Genomic DNA, 18,857 nt, shown 5'->3' with positions numbered 1-18,857 from the left:
ATGACACGACCAAGAGAGTGAAGTTTTCCCTGGAAACCACGATTGAAAATTTGACATTTTAAAGCGTTAAAACGAGTAGTTCATATACATTTTAGTTCAATATTTGATATTACTAATACTAATTTAGACCAAAATATGTTTATATTCTAACTGACCCTCTGATGTCACATGGACTACTTTGATGATGTTTTCTTACCTTTCTGGACATGGACAGTAGGCCGTACACACAGCTTCAATGGAGGAACTGAGAGCTCTCGGACTAAATCTAAAATATCTTAAACTGTGTTCAGAAGATGAACGGAGGTCTCACGGGTTTGGAACGACATGAGGGTGAGTTATTAATTACATAATTTAGATTTTTGGGTGAACTAACCCTTCAAGAAAATGTTGTACAAAGATTAGATTAGATTAGATTCAACTTTATTGTCATTATGCAGAGTACAGTACAGAGCTAATGAAATGCAGTTAGCATCTAACCAGAAGTGCAGCAATATAGTGTTTTAAATACATATAAGTGCAGAGTAAGTGAAGCTATGATATACAGAATGTACAGTAGAGTTGCTATAAACAGTATTGAGCAGAGTATATACAGAATATAAATATGAATGCAATGTAGGGATTATATATACGTTATGAACAGAGCAATGTAGGATTATATACACATTATGAACAGCAGCAACGTGAGAGCTGTGGTAATAAATACAGTTGGATTGAATGAGCAAACGTATTGTTAAACAATGTATTCTATGCAAAATAACAGTAATGCAATGATATTTTTATAGCAATAGTTTACTGTGCTTTGTACAGAAGTACTGTGAGCAGTGCAGTAAAAGAGCAGGTGCAGGTTAGATTGGTGTTGTGGAGTTCAGAAGTGTCACAGCCTCGGGGAAGAAGCTCTTCCTGAGTCTACTAGTGCGAGAGCGTAGCTCCTGTAACTCCTGCCGGATGGAAGGAGGGTGAAGAGTCCATAGTGAAGATGAGACGCATCCTTCATGATGTTTCTTGCCCTGCCCAGACAGCGCTTGTGATAAATGTTCTCAATGGAAGTTAACTGGGTGTCAGTGATCCATCGAGCAGTTTAAGGCTCTGTAAGAAGTAAAGGTGCTGCTGTGCCTTTGTGACCAGGGTGGAGGTGTTTTAGTTTTCTCCACCCGCTGGAGTGCTTTGTGGTCAGATGCAGAGCAACTGCTGTGCCATACTGAGATGCAGTTTGTGAGTCTGCTCTCAATGATACAGCGCTAGATTTCCACAAGTTCTTCAGTAATTCTGTTTGTTAACAGCAGCTGTTCATCACTAATGCTCAATTATCACTCAATTAATCACTTCATTATTTAATTGCAACGTATATCTTCTTTCAGTGAACTCAACTGAATTAAGTTCAGAGTACTCACAACTATTAGTTTTAAAACTTAAATGGTTTAAGGCAATCAGTTGTCTCAAACGGTTTGAGTAAACCTAATGTGTCAGGTTTTTAAGGATATGTTACTCAAACGGTTTGAGTTAAGTTACTTGTCAGGTTTTACAGTGAAGGGTTGGTCTGATGATCTTAATGAGCTAACGCTCGTAACCTTCCCCGATGTATTTTCTTACCTTGTTTGTAGCGTCAGTGCGTAATGTTACACATCTGAGCAATTAAAAAATGTGAAATCTCTCGAGGCCAACCTGCAATTTACAAATATGGATGAGTGCAGGACCTTCAGATTTTCTGTGTCGATGAGCAGAAAATGGTTGTTCGCTCAAAGGTCCTGAATTAATTAGTTTTAATAATTGTCTTTCCTTTTACCGTTTTTTTCTTCACTTATTGCATTATCTATGTTCTTGATACTTGAAGGTTACACTGTTGTTACAAGTTACTCCTGTTGTATTAGCACTACAAGTGCACTATGTATAAATTAAATAATTGTTTTTCTATTTATTTTTTTACTTATTGTCTTACCTGTGGTCTTGATAGTTGTTTATCTAATTACCTTTTATGTGTTACACTGCCCCTTTACTGGTTTTATATACCTTACTGTAAACTGTACACATTTACCTCATTGTGATGCACAAATAATGAGATACAGAATTGATCAATTTTGTCATTTATTGTTGTAACAGGTGGTATGCAATATTCATAACAATGAAAATGCTGTTCATGCATAGGCAACATTTAATGTAAGGCTGTGAAAACAATTACTAGCATCCAAAATAAAAGTAGTTTATTTAACGTACATTTCTGTATATGTATATAAATGCACATACATACACGTGTATATCACCCTCTTCACATGAACCCTGAGGTGAGCTATCTGCCGTGTTTCCTCCACATCTTTTGCTTCCAGCTGGCTGCGTCCTCTGGTGAATGCAGGCATTTTCTCTTCTGCACACACGAGTCCAACACTGAGATACTTTAGGATGTGCTGGTGTCTGTAGTGGGAAAATGTCAGTGCTCTAGCTATAAGATGTGATACTCTTTTAATGCGAATTTCAAAGCTGTCCACAATAACTGCTACTCGATTGCCCAAAGCCTCTACAAACTGATGTGGGATGGTGTCCTGTAAGCAATGTCTCTCTGGCCAGTGCTCCAAGGGTTTGAGATGTCTAAACAGTTTCTGGCCAGTCTGTGGCAGGCAGACGAGAAGCTGTGTCAGCACACATCAGAAGAGAAGACAAGGAAGCCCAGTGTAGTACTTCACCTTTGCATCATCATCTTTAAAAGACTCCTCATTCGTTCTCTTTTGGCCTTGCTCTTCCTTCAGTCTCCTGTTCTCCTCCAACAAACGGTTAATTTCACCATGCCTGCAGCTGCAAAGATGATATTCCTGCTGTTCTGCAAAGTTGTTATCTGAGTCTGCGTCATCCATTTGTGAAGCATCCTCTGTCCAGCTACATGTAGTGGTGCAGGTGCAGCATGATCTCTGTGACAGCTTGCAGTCTCCTCGTACTCCGGTTAAACCACACAGAGTGCGTTGATTTCACTTTTGTGCTCCCAAAATGAAATGATGGCACCCAGTCAGGATCGCATTCCAGCATTTCATAGGCTGGTTTGCCTAAAAATAAAAGATAAAATGATTTCATGAGTAAAGATGAGGCAAGGACTTAAACAGAAAGCAAAGGGTTTTATTGAATAATAATAAAGCAAAGGAAAAAAAAACATAGGGCAGACACGAGAACACATCCGCTGAAAACACAAGACAAGACAAGAGTGTCTGATGAGAAAATGAAAGTTGAACACACAGACGAGAGCACACACACGTTCACACAATAACAATATACACCAGTGTCAGGAATACTGACATAACCAGGAATAAACCAGACCAAAATGACAGTCCTGACATTAATAAAGTGTGCGGTGTAACAATGACTCCATTGCTAGTGGTAAAAACAACAACAAAAGTTAAACGTGTTTAGTTTATAACTTACCACGTATATCTTAATATTTCACTGGGAATCTGACTCGGGGGGGTTTGTCAGTCTCTCAACAGTGGAAAAAAAGAGTACGAGTGTTATTTAAGTTACTGTTTATAAGGTTTGAGAAGAAATTCTGTCTAGCTGTGACTAGTTTCACATTAAAAGCATGAAGGCTGTCTTTATAGATGCTATAGTGAATTTCAAGTTTCGTCTTTTCTGCTTTGTCTTTTCATCGTCTGAACTGCTGTTGATCTTCTCCAAACTGATTTCTGTCTGTTTGTTTTCTTACTGACTATTATTGGAGCAATATCATCAATAACATTCTTAACTTTTGAGTTGAAGGAATCAAGGAGAAGATCATCAGAGTCTGCAGAAATGCTTGGTGTTAAAGATATAGCCTCCATAAATAGTACACTTGTGTTCTCGTTAATGCATCTCCTTCTGACAGAGACAGATCTAGATTCAGTGCTAGCAGAGATCAATATATCAAAGAAGATACAGAAGTGATCAGATAGTGCTACGTCCTTAATAACAATGGATGAAATGTTTAGAGCTCTACTGATGATTAAGTCTAGAGTGTGTCCAGCTTTGTGTGTGTGTCCATGCACATGCTGAATCAGGTCGTATAACACTGATAAATGCATGTAATTCACTAAATCTATCATGATCCAAGAACCTTTTGTGTTGGGATATATTTATATCTAATGTGGTTTGATCTGTTGTCTTGACAAACAGCTTCGACATCAGCATGTATATTATTAGATGAATGTGGTCAGTGTATCTTTTAGTAGTTTAAAGTCTTATTTTTTTTCTTCTGCTTATATGAACTAAACATTTTTACTTCCACTCCATACAAAATGCCATCTGAAAATATGAGAGAGCACACAGTTACAACAAGTGATCTGTTCTGGATCCATAAAGCAGTTAGAGAGTCTCTGAAATCAGTCTGAGAGGAGAAACTATTTGATCAGACACGAAGACTCTCAGGAAAAAATTTACAAATTAAAAATTAGCTCATGATTTACTCATTCTCAAGGCATCCTAATCAAGTAAGTCATGTTAATTAATAAAGCACATTTACACACAGCACAAAAACAGACCAAACAGGGACCCCATATGAAACAGAAGCAGAGGATGAGGAGAACTTGCCAATAGATACTGAGAAAGTCCTATCATTGAGATAAAAATTAATGCAGTCTCCTTATGCCCACCTGCTGATCAAGGCGAGTAAGGAGGATGTTGTGATTGATGGTGTCGAAGACAGCACTAAGATCCATCAATATCATCCAAAATTATCACCTGAATCTAGTGTAAGGAGAAGATCATTGGTTACTTTGAGCAGAGCGGTTTCAGTACTAGAAACCATTTTGGAGCGAACAAACCCTTTGAAATAAGCAATTTTCCTTTGTACATTCAGTTAAAAAGGTTGCATTAAGTTTAAAAAAGGACAAACTTTATCATTCAGCTGTGCACATGTATTTTAATACTTACTTTAGGCATACATTCTTTCTTGCTTCATCGGTGCAATAAATTAACCTCCTAAATAAATGAATGCATATGCTAAGGTAATGATAATTGTGTGGCCCATTTCAGTTGCAGCCAAAATTTCAATTTTAAAAAGGGGTCTGAGAAAATTAAGATGAAGACAGGACCTACAATAAACCCTCATTGATTCACTGAATTATTATTTTATCCAGCTCATCTGCCGGTTCCTGTCTTCAGCAGAATCTCTTCTTCATCTTCGTCATCATCATCATCATCATATTGTTCATTGGTGTGTTCAGTGGTGAATGTGGGTCATGTGAACAAAGAAAACAGTTTATTGTCCAGCATCAGTGTGTCTGGTCTCAGCATCAGTCTCTCTCTATCTCTGCAGGTGGAATATCAGGAGAAAAACAGCTACAGCTGTGTGCTCAACAATCCCATCATCCACCAGACACACATCCGGACATCAGTGAATTCTGTCACACATGTTCAGGTTCAGCAGCTGATATTAGAGCTGATATTAGTGTTTATTGACTGAGCTGATCTCAGTTTGATCTGTTTATTCCTCAGAAATTGTAATCACCCAAGTATCATTTTGTTTGAGGTTTTTCTGTGTTTGAAGTGTTTTCCTTCATTTGTTTGTGAGGTTTCTTGTCCTGTGTGTTCTGTCATGTATTCAGAAGACTTTATTGAAGCACATGAAAGTACCTGTGGGGAAAGGTTATTATTTTTATTGTATGCTTTGTGTTTTCATGACATTTTTGGTTTAACCTACAGTCCTTACTATCAGTTGTTTGTGTGTGTGGTATTAAATATTATTTAGCTTCTTTCAGAGCTGACGATGGACCAAACCAAGATTTAGACGGAACAGGACAAAAGCAAAAGAGGTGCAATTAAGTTTAATTTCTAGTGCCTTTTTTACATCAGCCAAAAGCTAAAAAAGAAAGCATCTCTGTTTTCTTTTTCTCAAGCCTTACAGACACAATCGACACACTTAAAGAGGCAATAGACCCATTTTCAGCCTCTGTGTCACAAGAGAAGACATGTTCTCCCGAGCTCTCACACAGAAGAAGTCGTCTCTGAAGAATCACTTTCATTGGAGATCCTGGGATAGATCGTGCTTCTGATGAAACAATTCCTGACCGCTGTGTGTTTGTTCTCAGATGAAGCAGCACCATTGCATTAATTTTGCAGTTTTATCAAATGTAGTCATCTTCTAAACTAACTTCAGTGCATTTGTTTATTAGTACTGACAATCTGCTTTCTTTAAAGAAATGATGGCCAGAATTGATGAACAATTATTTGAGGGAGGGAGCACTGGGAAAAATCTGAAGTATTCAATTACAGACTTTCAGAATGACAATTTCAGGAAGGTTTATTAGCATCACAGCTGGGTAAAAAACATTGATGTCTCAATTTTAATCGAACCAATCTCATTTTTTAAACTGATTTCACAATAGGCTTTGTGCTTTGTTACTTCTGATAAGAAACAAAGTCTCAGATTTGGACTTCTGTCCATCTTCTCTTGAAATGTCAACAGTAAATCTGACTGTGGTGCTCTCTATCTAATGCAGTGACGATCACGCAGTGTGCCTCAGGTCAAGTGAAGCGGCAGCATGCAGCACTCTTGAAAGATCACGTCTTCCTCTGTTTTTAACACCAGTTACAGGCTACAGCGCCAAATAAACATCAATGAATGCCAAAAATACAAATACAATTCTAACCTTCAATATTATAGTAATGTAGTAGCAACTAAGCTGCTATGTACCACATATAATATAATATAATATAATATAATATAATATAATATAATATAATATAATATAATATAATATAGTATAATATAATATAATATAATATAGTATAGTATAATATAATATAATATAATATAATATAGTATAATATAATATAATATAATATAATATAGTATAGTATAATATAATATAATATAATATAATATAATATAATATAATATAATATAATATAATATAATATAATATAATATAGTATAATATAATATAATATAATATAATATAATATAATATAATATAATATAATATAATATAATATAATATTTGTGTCAATACTCAGCCCTAATTCTAATCCTAGAACAGTTTGTCAGTGAATGCGTCTCTTTGTCCAGTTTTCTTTGTTGTACTTTAGGATAGTTGGTGAAATAATGGCAGTGAGCATTACTCAGGATGGACCTTTTTCATGGAGTGGAAATACAATTTCATTTCTTCCGGGAGATTAATAAAGATGAGCTGACATAACAGATGCAGACCTGCTAGATCTGACTGACGAGGTTTTCTAATTCAACTCAATTCAGATTTTTAGATACATCTGTGTAGTGTATGTGTGTGTTACTCCTGGTTTTTATTTCTTTAGATCGAGACTGCAGACACGACAGCATTGCTTGAGCTTTCTGAAAGAATCGTAGCATGTAACATGTGATGAAAGGAAGACATTGTCAGGTGTAGTATCTGTGATTCTGTCCATCTGACTCTCCTCCTTTCTCTTGAATCCACACATCAGGGTTAGATGTTTTTGCTTCATTATACTCATTCCTAGACTCTCATCTCCAGCTTTTTACAGCTTTTCCATTGTCATGAGAAAAAATTAAATATATGGTGAATTTTAAGTGTCATTTCCAGACCTGAAAAAATATATAGTCAGTTTCGATAGTCAGTGTAATTTCATTTTATTTATTTTTTTCTAGTTGAGCATTTTTCTAGTATTTAAACACCTATGATGTCTGTAAAATAATTTACGAATGCTTTTTCAATCTGACAGAGATTAATGTTTCATACTTAGCCTTTTGTTTCAAACAAGCACTTTTATTAAGTTAAAGATGATTTCTCTTTTTCCTGGATGTATTATTTGGTGTAGTGCTGTTGTTCTGCATTCGTCTGTGTGAATCCTCTCAATGCTGCAGCAAATGTGCAGAGGATTGGAAATCTGTGACCTCCAGCAAATGGTGAAACAAAATCAGCCTTTATTTCAGCGTTATTTGTTGCAGAGACAAAAAAAGGACATAATGACATAAATTAAAAGCAAATAACATTTTGAATCCTACACAAGTAACACTACAGATCTATCGTCTAATCTGAAGGGTGAACTCAAAAGACATAAATCATACAACAAGGTAACTTTTGAAGAGCAGAAATGCATCACGTAACTGTAAGAGTAAATCATATTTATAATAAAAATAACAGTAAGTTAAGTACTATGCACCCATTTGTAAGGAAGGTTGTAAATGAACTAATTACTCTAGCCAGTGCTGTCACGTCACGGGACAATCATGTTTGGGTCAAATTGTGATACTCTGCTTCACAATGGTGAGGTGCTGCCTAAATTTCTGCCGTACTCATTGAATATCTGTCCATGTGAGAACAGATAAAGGTCGATCTCTCTCATCTCTCACACTTTTTACAGTCTAATGATTGAGATTCGAGTCTCAAACAAGATCTTTCTTCTGTGTTCCTGGGGTTTCTCTTCATCAGATCCAGAAATGTCTCGGTCTAAAAGCACATATATCTACATCACAGCAACCAGAGATGATCAATTCAGATAATAAGATGGAAATAACTGGGATTTTTCTATTTGTGTGTAGAAACTGAAAGTTTTCTTTCATTATAATTAATTGATTTCTAAACTAATTCAATATTTCATATATCTTAATTATTCATCATAACCTACAGAATAACTGAATAAATCATTCAATCTGAATTCATAGACTATTGCTGTAATGAAAGAAATGTGATGAAATTCCTTCAAATAAAACCAGGACTGTATATGATTCTGTTATATAGCATATAATCATCACCTTTCAGATTGATATGTTTGTCTTGGATTATTTGACATGATTTGTCTGTCATTATTCATTAACCCTTCAGAGTAGTCAAATGTATCAGAAGGAGGTGAATGGAGCAGATTGAGAGGGAGAATGTGAAGAAACAGCAGGTGGCGCTAGTGCACTGTTTTAGTTTGGGATCTGCTGTTAGAAGGAAGAAGAGGGAGAAAGCAGGTGTGTTTGTGCTTCACATTCCTGTCCAGTTGGTGGCGCTGATGCACGAGATCTGTTGTTAACTGGACTTTGATTTTCTCCAAGATGAAGTCGTGTCAGGTGACAAACATCAATCGTGAAGATCGCACAGGTGTTTAACAGCGATCACAAACCGGAAGTGTTTGAAAGACTTCTGGATTCTGTTCCTGCAGCACAAGATCGTCTGAACTACTGCAAGTAAGTCTGAATACTTTCACCATTACACTTATTTAGGAGAATGATGAACGCATTTCAGAGCTGGATGAAGCGGGATTTGTTCAGTTATAACTTATACCTGTCTGTCACCGAAGAAATAAACCACAGAGAAACAGAGAGATGTTAATAAAACAAACCGTTTAAAGACAATTTTTTTTTTTTTACAAGTTTTCAAAAATATTTGTAAAAAATATAGACTAGCAGTCAGAATAATTCTAAAAGTGTTTTTTCATTTCCTCCTTTTTTGTATTTTAAGACGCGAGACCGAAAGTATTTTGTGATCAAATCAAACCTGTTCTTCTGGACAGACAGCTTGATAAACACGAGCAAAACAAATCTTCTTTTAAACTTTTTAATGATCCGAAGCTTAATATATAGTAACTTATTACTGATAGTAATGTGTAAGTAAATAAAGACGTGTGTTGTGAGTGATCTGAAGAGATTATTACATGGCAGTATATTTGCATCATATTTTATTTGTATATTGATTGCTTGATAACTCAGAGATTCAGCACTAGTTATTTTCTTCATCATTTGTTCCTCTGAACTCTCATGATCTTGATCTGATTGTCATGTCCAGGTCATGATGAGCATCTGATCGTCTTCAGAGACACAAAGATCTCAGTGTTGAGCTGTTCATCTGCAGTATGTCAGAGAAGAGAGGAAAGATGAGTCTCTCACACAAACAGAGGTAACACTGAGTCTGCTTTCACAGAAAACAACAACACTTCTCTACAAGCAGTGTTTTCTCTCACTGTTGTCATGTCTAATGATTTGAAAAACAGAGCAGAACTTCCTCTAAATGTGTTTAGATTGTCTCGGGTTAAAAACAGCTTGAACTTGTTAAATGTCTAATATACAGGAATATTTAAATCCTGTACAACCCCAGAATTAAAATGTTTTACACTTTAGTTTCAGGTTGCACATTTAGTGGATAGAAAATGTAAATAATATGGTAACTTAAGCAAGTCAAAATAATCATTGCAAACTGAAGTATCATTTGCTGTAAAGTGTTAAATGAACTAAAATGAGTAATAATTTATTGTGGCTCAAGTGGTAGAGCATTGTGTTAGCAGAGCAAGGTTGTGGGCTTGATTCCCAGGGAAGACATGTTAAGTCTTTTTATTTATTTTTTTATGTCTATACAGGAGCACTCTTTGCCACATAGCATTGAATGGCTCAAATATTATGGATAGGCCTATAAATATAATATTAAGGTTAGATAATCCACAAACTAATTTCAGAAGGAACCTCAGTGTTTTGACTGAAGCCATGTCTGTAATTATTTAATATAACACACTGAATTCCTTAATTTTGCCTCATATAACAAGTCTGTGATGGGCATCATTGCATTAATAAAACAGGTACTAATACTACAGCAAAAAAGATATTTATATAGCAGTCAGAACATTGTTTTTTTTTTCAGCTCTGGAAAGAGACCGTTTGTATTCAGTTTCTTCACTTTAATCTCTCTTTCATTCTTTCATTTCAAATTAATAAAAAATAGCAGCAATGTGTAATGTCTTTATTTCAATTGTCATTGTAAAAAAAAAAGAAAAAAAAAAGTGACTGTTGTAACAGTGCGTAAATCAGACCTTTCTGTAACGCTAATGCTAATAAGCTTAAACGAAAATAACGAAATAATTGTGTAGCGGAGTATTTTTTGTACACAGTGCCACGAACTGTCAATCACTCCTGTACGCGTGCATCACTGTCCTCCTCGCAGCTGCAGCAACTTGCGCTCTCTTCATCAAGCTTTAAAACAAAAAGGGGACAAAAAGGTTCTATTGTCTTTGTGCATATAGATTAATTAGATAAATGAATATCTAAATTCGTGCCAAGCCGCTTACGGTATTTTTTAAAACTTAGAAAAAAGATGCTGAAGCCAGTGAGCAGCCGGCGGGGGCTGGTTGCAGGACGACTCAACCTCCGCAGACAGTTTTTAATGTTTATCAGACAATAACTACTCAAGATTTTGCTTTAGTCTAATTTTCGGGACAATTGGGGCCAGATTCGGGATTCAGGACAACAGTTTAGATTTCGGGACGTCTGGTCACCCTACCTGAAAGAGCTATTGCATTACTTCATTAGCTTGCGTCTGACCTGCAGCGATATCATTCAGGATTGGTGTGGTGTCAGTCAGCGAGTCATCTGATTCTGACCGTGATGACGTAGTACTCAGAGTCTGAAGCCAGGAGAGCATATTAAGTGTTGTTCACTGTATTTGAATTTTTACCGAGCCGAGTTTGCGCGATTCACACACCCTCTCCGGGCACATTGAGTTATCACTGGCAGCGGCTAAAGCGACGCATGCACTTTTCACTTGTAAAACTCAATGGTGTAAGGGTAATGTAGTCTCTGCTCTCGGTGGGACGAATTAGGAAGCTTGCATTGTGAAGGGTGCTCTGAAAAGCGGCAGCGCTGGCAAAGGAATAAAACCTCTATTAAAACAGATGTCCAAATGAGCGTACCGGTACGCTAAAAGCACGTTCTGGGCGCACGGAGAGGTGGCGGTACGCTCAGGAGCTATATTTGGAAGTGGCGGTACTGAGTACCGGTGCGTACCGGCCCACTTAAAGCACTGGTTACACTCGAGTGATGAAATGAATTTGTTGCAAAAACATCATTAAATGTTCACTTTGCTGGACAACGGGTTTGTAAACCGGCTCAAACCCATGCATGCATTGCTACTGTGGTATATTTATTAATCACACAGACTGATGTTTTTTTTCATAGCATGTTCAATATATGTAACACTGCACAGCCCTGGGGTCTCATTTATAAAACTTTCCGTAGATTTCATCCTAAATTTTTACGTAGGCATAAAAGCTAGATTTTACCCAAAAGTTTTCAGATTTATAAAACCATGCGCACGCCAGAACCTGCACAAACGTCTCTTTATAAATCCCAGTCAGGGGAAGATTGTGCGTACGTGCATCTCCACCTCGTCTCCTCCCCGAAATCACCATATATGGAGCTTACAACGCCTTGTTTTACTATTCATAACCTCATCTGCATATCATTTACATGTGAATTCCCATGCACGTGACACAATTTTTAACACCGAGACATAGGGAAATGGTATCCTTGCTATGTTTTAGAATAAATTAAAATATCCATAAAAGCAAAATGGTTTCTAATAGTTCTCAGATATTTTAGATGATCTCATTCTTTTACACTGGCCAAATAATTTAGATTATTTCAAATTAAATAAATGCAGTTTTGATAAGATAAACATATTTTAGCTATTTTAGTGGAAACCGATAAACGTATATTTACTGCAGTGTATTGTCTGATTCGACGCGTCACTGACAAAGTATTGTAAAAAGGAAACATGCAAATCTTACAAATCTCTCCAATTATAGTGGGATTTTTCTTAATGTTGTAGAGACGACTTTACACGACATTAACAGATCTGTGCAGCTGTGGTTGTACAGTAATCCAGCAGTGTCCACCATAACATAGAAGTGCACATCATCCATCATTGTTCTCGCTAAAATAGTTCTCATAACATGTGATCTGACTCTGTAGTTTAGTTTAACGATTAATTATTGAGCACCTATAGCACTCCTTGCTTTAATAAAAATAACATGTCACAGGAAAATGGTTCATTGAAAATTAAATTATGCAATTGTTGTTTGTAAAATTATGTAGGCCTAATTTCAGTGTTAATCTTTTTTAATGCGAGTGGAATATTTAATGTAAATGTGTATATCGACATAAAAACCGAGTTTAAAGTCATTGTTTACTTCATTAATTTTCTCACTCCATGAAAAAGAGTTTGTACGCCTGGTTTATAATGTTTGTACGGTGTGTACATATTTACGCCAATTTTATTTTTTAAAAATCCCGATATGTGCGTTAAAAAAATCTGTACGCAATTTCTGTGCCTATTTTGTGTGCACGCAACATTTATAAATGAGACCCCTGGTGTGTAATCTGTAGATATGAAGTCAGAAGAGATGTGTTCCAGCTTTCAGTAAAGATCAACTCTTGCTTGTAGAGATTAAAACATGAAACAGTAGTTTCCCAAATCAAAAAGATCCCGCTTGACTGTAAATCACTGTCATTTGTTTTAGATGACAGGTTTACATGGTCTTGAAGTATGATGTAGATGAATCTGATTTTGATTAGTTGGTGGATATAATGGAAGGGCCACATCAGAAGTGTCTGTGCTGAGAAAGTGAATGATGCTGAAGCTGTAAATAATGAAGGATGTGAGAGTGTTGAAGATATAGAGAAGAGAAGATATAAATGAAGAAGGGGAGAGAAGTGAGACGACTGAGACTGAGGTGAATGAAGCTGAATGTGGCACAATGGTAGAAATGAAGCTTGTGTGTTAGATGAGGATGATACTGATGTGACAGAAGAGAGCTTGGACTCTACTGTGATGGAAGGGGACTTATACTTTTCTCTTTTACATTGCAGTATATATTGTAGTTTCTTTTCTCGAATTTATGAAATTGATTGTATTAAAGTTTTAAAACTGTTCCCACTCTGTTCTTTGTGTCAATAGTGTAAGATCAGGATCACATGTGTCCAGCTCTGTGTCTGTGAAGAGTGACTGGTCAAAACATGAACCACTGAAGTTCAGTGAGGAAACACCATCAGCTACTGAAAGGTATTTCATTTGGTTTGTTAAACATAGCATTAGCTAATGTCTTCACTAGGGTATCTGTGATAGAAAATAAGTAAATAATACAATAATCACAGTTTCTGCTTCTTTCTTCACTGGACTGTGTCTAGAGCTTCTTTCCAGTAATACAGTTACACAGACAGACGCTAGAGAGCATAAATTCAATAATGAATGTGACAATCAAACATGAATGTGTTCATCTATCTACAGAAATGACCATTTACAACATTAAACCTTTTCAAATGAGACTGAAGAATCTCTCTGTTCTTTGTGTCATCAGTGTAAGATCAGACTCACATGTGTCCAGCTCTGTGTCTGTGAAGAGTGACTGCTCAAAAGGTGAACCACTGAAGTTCAGTGAGGAAACACCATCAGCTACTGAAAGGTATTTCATGTGTTTTGTGTTATGGCACTAGCTAATTTCTCCACTGGGATATCTGTGATAGAAATTAAATAAAACCATAAATCAAAGAACAATATCTGTTTTGCTTTTTATTGAACTCAGTCTGGAGCTTCTTTCCAGTAATACAGTTACACAAGCAGCAGCAAGGAGGCATAAATACACCATAGAAACATGAATATGTCTTTCCATCTTTCTGTTATTAGTGTCAATAGTTTTTTTCCTTATAGGACAGAAAAACTTACATTTGTACTTGAGTAGAACCTTCTCTTTAACAGAATTAACTTATAACTGCAGCATTAACAGCTGAAGTTTGCTCTTTGTGTTTGATAAAAAAACAGTAGCAAGAGATTTGTTTAATATATTGCCTTAACCACATTTAATTGTATTCACCATTTTTACAGTCTGCATTATGAGACATTAGACTCAGACGTCCAGATTAACAGGAACCACAAGAATTTCACAGACAAACTCCTAGGAATCTTCCAGGTGAAAAGAATATTTAATTATTATACTTATAACAAATAAATTGTTTATTGGACAATGTTTCTTTTACAAATATTTTTAATTATGGATCATATATTTTGGACCAAATGAATGTGGATTTGGTTGAATTTTGTTCTTTTGCCTCTGTTTTTTGTTTATAGGATCTTGAGGAGAAAATAATCACATTTCTAAGAAATGAACTGGAAAAGTTTAAGAAAATATTACAAAAAGAGGACAAGCAGTATTTTGTGAAGGACTTTAATGAGAACAGATGCAGTATGAAAGAAGCAGCTCTTGATCTCACGCTCTACTTCCTGAGAGAGATGAAGCAAGATGAAGCTGCTGATACTCTAGAAGGTAAGAGACTCCAGTGCTGTCAATTAATAATTTTATTTATAATTATTATAATAATTCCTTTAGACTTCCACATTCTGTTCTGAACATAAACCCAGAGACTAAACAATCTTTTATTTCTGTGTTTAGATGAGCTGTTCTTCATTCATCAGCTAAAGTGTAGCCTAAAGAAGAAGTATCAGTGTGTGTCTGAAGGAATTGCAAAGCAAGGTGACTCTACACTTCTGAAGAACATCTACACAGATCTCTATATCACTCAGGGTTGTAGTGAACAGGTCAATACTGAACATGAGGTGAGACAGATTGAAGTTGCTTCCAGACGTCATGAACCACAGGAGATACAGGTTGAGTGCAAACATTTGTTTGAAGCACCTGAACAAGACAAGCAGATCAGAACTGTACTGACAAAAGGAGTTGCTGGCATCGGAAAATCAGTCTCTGTGCAGAAGTTTGTTCTGGATTGGGCAGAAGGAAAAGAAAATCAAGATATCAGCTTCATATTTCCTCTTCCATTTAGAGAGATGAACTTAAAGGAGCAAGAAAAACTAAGTTTGATGGACCTTATAACACAGTTTTTCCCAGAGACAAAAGGACTGAACCTTACGAGAAGAAATCAATTCAAAGTCTTGTTCATTCTTGATGGATTGGATGAATGTCGACTTCCTGTAAACTTTAAGGATAATGAGACGTGGTCTGATGTGTCATCACCAGCCTCTCTGGATGTTCTCCTGACGAACCTCATCAAGGGAAATCTGCTTCCTTCTGCTCTCATCTGGATCACCAGCAGACCAGCAGCTGCCAGTAAGATTCCTCCTGACTGTATCGACCGGCTGACAGAGATACGAGGATTCAATGATGCACAAAAGGAGGAGTACTTCAGAAAAAGATTCACGGATGAGAATCAGGCCAAAGAAATCATTGATCATGTTAAACAATCAAAGAGTCTCTTTATCATGTGCCACATCCCAGTCTTCTGCTGGATTTCAGCCACTGTTCTCCAGAACATTTTAGAGGAGAAAAGAAAAAATGTTGTCAAAAACAATCAGGCTGATGATGCCTCCAAAACACTGCAGGAGTCAAATACTGAAGACACTCCTAAGACTCTGACACAAATGTACACACACTTCCTCAGATTTCAGATCCAGCAGAGCAGACGAAAGTATGATGGAGAATATACACCAGATGTTTCCTGGGATAAAGATGCCATCTTTTCACTGGGGAAACTGGCATTTGATCAGCTGGAAAGAAACCATGTGATCTTCTATGACACAGATCTGGAAGCCTGTGGTATTGACATCTATAAGGCATCAGTGTACTCAGGCATGTGTACCCAGATCTTTAAGGAGGAAACAGGGATCACTCTTGGTACCATGTACTGCTTCGTTCACTTGAGCATTCAAGAGTTTATTGCAGCCCTTTATGCACATCTGTTTCTAGACATAAAGAAGATAAGTATATTTGTTCATGAGTCGACAGAACAGGAAAACAAAAGTGAAACAATGATTGATTTGCTCAAGACTGCAGTGGACAAGGCTCTAGAGAGTGATAATGGACACCTGGATCTTTTTCTTCGCTTCCTCCTTGGTTTGTCACTCCAGTCCAATCAGAGACTCTTACAGGGTCTGTTGAAACAGAAAAATAGAAATGAGCAGAGCAAAAAGGAAATAGTTCAGTACATCAAGCAGAAATTAGAGTCTAATCTGTCTCCAGAGAGATCCATCAATCTGTTCTACTGTCTGAATGAACTGAACGACCAAACTCTGGTGAAAGACATTCAGACCCACCTTAGCAAAGGAAGTCTCTCATCTGCTGATCTTTCTCCTGCCCAGTGGTCTGCTTTGGTCTTTGTGTTGTTGACATCAGAGGAGGAGCTGGAGGAGTTTGAGCTTCAGAAATTCAAGAAATCAGACGAGTGTCTCATTAGATTATCAGCAGTCATCAAAACCTGCAAAAGAGCTCTGTAAGTTAATATATTTTGTTAATGTTTTGTTCTCATCTTAAAATTACATTAATCTACACTGATACATAGCAGGCTTGGACACTGCTGATTTAGTGAGTGAGTGACATGACATACAGTCAATTATGGTAACCCATACTCAGAGTTTGTGATTTGCATTTAACCCATCCAAAGTGCACACACACAGCAGTGAACACACACACACACACACACTTTTATTTTTTAATAATATTACTATTATTATATGTAGCTTTTTTGCTCACATTTTTGGTCAGTTTTCTCTTTGATAATTTGCGGATGCCGAAAATTCAGTGCATACCTACCTACATCCCCTCCTTGTTTACAAATCCAAAGCAAGTCCATACATCCGCATTTAAATGCAGAAGGGACTTTCCTGATAACTTTCTGCGATGGCGTCATCTTTATTTTACTAACTTGCTGCATGCTGAAGGCGACCCAGCTGAGCTCACCAGAAAACTCAACACAACCGTCTAGTGGATTGTCTAGAAATTGATTTTATTATTCTACCAAATAGTATACTAAAAGATTGATACTTGGCATCCGTGTATCAATACAGTATTGCAGTGGAAAATATTGCTATACTATACTTAATTGTAGTACACTATCGTTTATTGACGTTAACCTAATGCTGCGTTCCAGACAGACAACTTGGATATACTAATTATAACACAATACAATAGTGTATTATATTATAGTCTTTAATAATATACTTTACATAATAATATATAACATACTTTATATATTTATATGTAATGTTAGGTAAAAAAAAAAGTTAGCCTAAATACACTAAGTCGCTTTGAAAGCTGTAGTGTGGAGTCAGACACGCTAGGATCCAATTGCAGTAGAGCTGAAACAACTAATCGATTTAATCGATTAAAATCTATTATTAAAATAGTTGTCAACTAATTTAATCATCGATTAGTTGCTAAATAACTTTTATTTGCCATAAGTGGCTCATTTCGTGCATATTTTAAATCTTTGGTGACCTCAGTGTGGTAGTAATGAGCCACCGCAGGTTTTACTCAGCCAGTACAGCAGGAGAAGTAGTGAATAGCCAATAGCTGGCCTCGTTTTATGTCATGTGCTTCCCAAACAGTTCTCTGCAGCATTCAGCGGGATGGTGGAGACAGACGGCAGTGGAGTAAGCTCGAGAAAGAAAAAGGAAAAAGCGGAAGATAAAACTAATCGAACAAAGTCATCCAAAGTGTGGGAGTACTTTACTTTGAGCCTTCAAAAAAAAAAGAGTAACCTGTAAACTTTGCACTACTGAATTGACTTTTATATTTTCAGATTCTCCAGTACAATGTTGTTTGCAAATGTTTAGTCGTAAAAGCTGATAACATTGCTTTTTAACAGTTAACATTTAAAGCTTTACAAACATGTTCTGTGATCAGTTTGTCGTTTACCAGTTCATAATTCAGTCTTGCAGCCTAATTATGACTGAATGAGAGAGGTAAATGTTTAAATGTATTTGAAATGCACTGATCTTTTTCACACAGCAAGTTTTTTGTCTGTCCAATTTTTTTCATATTTTTTCAATACTTTTTTTTTCTGATGGATTTTACTTTAAAATGTGAGTTCCATTCAGGTTTCATGCCATTGGCACTTTATTCGAATGATTGTTTACAATTTCACAGCATAAGCTATTAAGCTGTTTCCCAGGTATAAAATGCAATGTACTACAATTTTATTCTGTTTTATTCTTATTCTTAGTGAAAATATGTTCTGAAAGATTCCTTAATAAGCTTTGTTTCGGGATGTTAAACTACTTTAGGAGCCCTAAGGACGGCCATGGTGAAAACTTTATTTGAAATCTCCTTGTGAAATTTGCTAGAGTACGTATGGGTCAGTGTTTTGATTGCAGAAG

General features: G+C 36.3%; 1 protein-coding gene and 1 pseudogene across 1 annotated transcript in view; both read left to right on the top strand.

The window, feature by feature from the left end:
* The window catches only part of LOC132159380 (NACHT, LRR and PYD domains-containing protein 3-like), a gene marked incomplete at its 3' end in the record, with an annotated part of 219,906 nt that overhangs the window by 49,820 nt on the left and 151,229 nt on the right, over positions 1 to 18,857 (top strand). The gene's annotated exons all lie outside the window — the stretch shown is intronic.
* The window catches only part of LOC132159285 (NACHT, LRR and PYD domains-containing protein 12-like), a 29,663-nt pseudogene continuing 25,727 nt past the window's right edge, over positions 14,922 to 18,857 (top strand).

The sequence above is a fragment of the Carassius carassius genome, chromosome 16 (genome assembly GCF_963082965.1).
Source record: "Carassius carassius chromosome 16, fCarCar2.1, whole genome shotgun sequence".
Lineage (NCBI taxonomy): Eukaryota > Metazoa > Chordata > Actinopteri > Cypriniformes > Cyprinidae > Carassius > Carassius carassius.
This window is presented reverse-complemented; position numbering and strand designations above follow the sequence as displayed.